This window comes from Bombina bombina, chromosome 7 (genome assembly GCF_027579735.1).
Source record: "Bombina bombina isolate aBomBom1 chromosome 7, aBomBom1.pri, whole genome shotgun sequence".
Classification (NCBI taxonomy): Eukaryota; Metazoa; Chordata; class Amphibia; order Anura; family Bombinatoridae; genus Bombina; species Bombina bombina.
Genome location: NC_069505.1, coordinates 382,136,070 through 382,139,812, shown reverse-complemented (window position 1 = coordinate 382,139,812; position 3,743 = coordinate 382,136,070). Strand labels below are relative to the sequence as shown.

The window sequence follows — 3,743 nt, the reverse complement described above, 5'->3', positions numbered from 1 at the left end:
TAAATTAGGGCCCAGATATATCAGCCCTTATAGAGTCCTTAAAAACTGTCTCCTGTTGCCTATAAAGTGGCCTCGCCCAGAAACCTGCACATACACCCAGTCTTTCACATCTCACTACTCAAGTCCTATTTCAAAAACAGATATACTTGACTCAGACATCCTCCACTCTTAATTCATGGTGAACCTAAGTATGAAGTTGCAAAGATACTGGACTTCAGATACAGGCACAGGCAACTGCAGTACCTGCAGTTGTGCTTTGGAAGGGTTACTCTGTGGCAGATCGTTCCTGGATTCCTGTCCGTGATGTGCATGCTCCTTCTTTGGTCTCCAGGTTTCACTCTGCTCATTCCTCCAAGCCACGTTAGGGTCCCGGAGGTACCCTTTTCAGAAGGGGGCTCTGTCACGCTACTCCCCTTCATTTCCTGTGGCCGTTGCCACGGACGCAGTCATCTCTTTCTGGTTGCTAGGGTGATTGCTATGGACATGGCAGTGCTCTGGGCACACTTGCTGTGACGTCATCCCTCTGAGCCTCCTGGAACTGTTCCTTGGCACGAACCTTGGGCTATGTAAGTACCTCTGTTCTCTACTTACATTGCCCAGGTATAGGTGTTACTTTTCGGGCTCCTGGGTGCTGTGTACTTTATTACTGGATTGCTATTACGTTACTGAACTCTGCCTGTCTGATAACTCTGCTTGTTTAACCCTTAAGTGCTGGATTGCTATAACGTTACTGAACTCTGCCTTTTTGACTACTGTGCTTGCTTAACCCTAAAGTGCTGGATTCCCATAATGTTGCTGAACTCTGCCTCTCTGACTACTCTGCTTGCTTAACCCCTGAACTGTTGGATTGCTATAATGGTACCGAACTCTGCCTGTCTGACCATTCTATTGGTTTACCCCTGAACTGCCTTACTTCTGGATTTCCTTCCTGTTGCCGCTAAGGACTACCCTGCCTACTGTGAGTACTGCTTACCTCATTTTACAAACTTTCTCTGCACTGGGATATTTCCTATCATTCCACTTGACGCCAGGATAAGAAGACTACTGGCCAAGTTTGGTCTGATAGAGGAATATCCCACAAGCATTACAATAATACACCGTGCATAACTTTTCGCCTAATAAATCATTCACTTATTAAGTTTTGCCTTTGTCTAATATTTGAATCATGTTACTGAAAGAGACTGTTAGTATTACGACTGTGATTTTAGCTAATTTTTTGCTAAATTGTATTCTGGGTTTCCTTAAAATCTTAAGTAGTAGCAGTTTAGATAGTTTATTGTGGGTGGCATTAAAGGGGAGTCTGGGCATTTTTTCTAAGTCTAGGACAGACTAGAGAGTGTTGTTAACCCTTGCAACCACTGAACTAAGTCACAGGCTTGCCAGGAGTGGCTAGACTGTGACAGATTAGTTAAAGTGGAAAGAGTCTGTTAACCCTTTCTGTGCCAAACTAGTGACTGGCGCAGGGTTGGTTAACCCTGGTCTTCACAAAAAAAAATTAATTAGATTTTAGTGCTTTGTGGATTTGCTAGTATGAAAATCCCAGTACTAAAAGAAATTGTGGCTCTCACAATTTCCAATGGCTACAAAAGTGCATTATATAGTTACACATTGCAAACAGTCCATTTTTCTATTCTGTTTTTATTTTCTATTTTATTTTTTTACTATGGAGGCATACCATCAGCAGACCAAGGAATGCTGGCACTGTTATGCCAGGAGAGAGATATTCCCTCTCGTGGGAACACGAAAGAGGGATTGATACAAGCTCTTATGGACTATGACAGCAGCCAGGCTGCACAAGCTAAAGCCTCAGGAGAGGTGTCTTCAGCTGTGGGCAGTGATTCATCAAGATCTGGAGATCACTTGGACTGTTATTTGCAAACTGTTTTAATGCATATGGGCTCAGTGGATCCAAGTTTGCACATGGAGCTGATCCAAAAATTCCAAGAACAGCAGGCTGCTAGGGAGGCAGCTGAGAGACAGACTGCTGAGCGCCGTGCTGAGAGAGAGAGAAGCAGCTAAGCGCCAGGCTGAGAGAGAGGCTCTGGCCGCAGAGAGACAGGCTGAGAGAGAGAGAGAGAGAGGCTGCTGAACGACTGGCTGAGAAAGAGTATCAGTTATAGCTTGCACGGTTGGAGAGAGAAACTATCTCACCTGTTGTTATTGAACCTAGAGACTCCTCTTTAATCAGACCGCGGGCAGAAAGTTTCCCTACCCTGGAGAAAGATGGAGACTTGGATGTATTCCTGCACAGCTTCGAAAAAGTTTGCAGACAGTTCCAGCTGCCAAGGGAGCAGTGGGCCAGTATCTTACCCCTGATCTGAAAGGTCCTGCCCTGGAGGCTTTTGCTAAACTTTCTTCAGAGTTTTATCAGGACTATAATGCAATTAAAGCTGCACTGCAGAGGAGGTATAATCTCACTCCTGAGATGTACAGAACGAAATTCCGTACTGCAAAGGGATACATCAGAAAACTACACTGGAGTTGTTGGAAGCCTGACAACAGCATTTAAACAGTGGATCAGAGGGCTAAAGATTGCCACTATGGAGGAGCTGAAAGATCTAATGGTTAAGGAGCAATTCATACAGCTGTGCCCAGCAGAAGTACAAGAGTGGGTGCTTGATCGCAAGCCCAAAACAGCATTGGAGGCGGGTGAGCTGGCATATTTTTACACAGCCAACACGTCACCAGTGAATGGGAGAAAATCCTTTGTTAAGGGGGCATCCACCTGGAAAGGAGCAGCTTCACGACCCTGCCTTTACCAATCCTGTTCTGCCTTTGTTTAATGTGTTTAATGTGTCTGTTCCCTCTGGGAAAGGAGGGGTGAGTGCTGCATCTGGGCATGGAGATCCCCGCAAGTGTTTTGCTTGTCACAAAATGGGTCATATCAGCACTAACTGCCCAGAAAGAAAGAAAGCATCAGCAAGAAAGTAACAATTGGGGCTTTGGGACACGGGTGCAGAAGTGTTTATTGTGCGGCTAGAGCTAGTGAGCTCTGAGGACATTATCCCTAGAAAGACTCTAGCAGTTAAAGGGATTGGGGGAATACAGCCTGCACTGCCTATGGCACGAGTGTATCTAGACTGGGTATCAGGAAGAGGGTTAAGAGATGTGGGAGTGTTAGATAATATTCCTACAAATGTATTGCTGGGTACTAATTTGGGTAGGTTATTGTCACAGTATATACCTGACCATGATACCTGTGACATAGGTTAACAAGATAGGCGTCCTAATGTACACGGGACCTTGTGTAACTATGCCCAGATATGTGCTGAATGGGAGGGGGGCAGTGTGTGTGTGTGAGACGCAGCCTTTCCCTGAGCAAGACATGTCTGCAGTGCACTGTGAAAATGTGGAAGGATGCACTGACAGGGACAGAGAGCCAAATGAGAGTGATAAACTGTTGGTGCTTGAACCAATCATCCTTCAGCACCTGGAGTGTGTGGAGGTAGTGCCAGAGGGGAAAGGTCCCTCAGTATCATCAGAGTATATCAGAGTCATGATTTTCGGCAGGCCCAGGGGACAGATCCCACATTAAAGAAGATCAGGGAGCTAGCTAGACAGCTGCCTACTGACTCTGATAAAGAGGGAGTATACTGGGATAAAGGGAGGTTGTACCGGGAGTCCATTCCAGTGGGGGGACAGGATCCCTGGCTAGCTGAGAGACATTTAGTGGTACCTAAACAGTTTAGAGTGTAACCGTTGGGAGTGGCCAATAAAATTCCTATGGCAGGATATCTAGGGGT

At 45.8% G+C, this 3,743-nt stretch overlaps 1 pseudogene; it reads left to right on the top strand.

The window, feature by feature from the left end:
* The first annotated feature begins 1,893 nt into the window (after positions 1-1,893).
* On the top strand, positions 1,894-3,213 carry LOC128636382 (uncharacterized; annotated as a pseudogene).
* Positions 3,214-3,743: the final 530 nt, after the last annotated feature.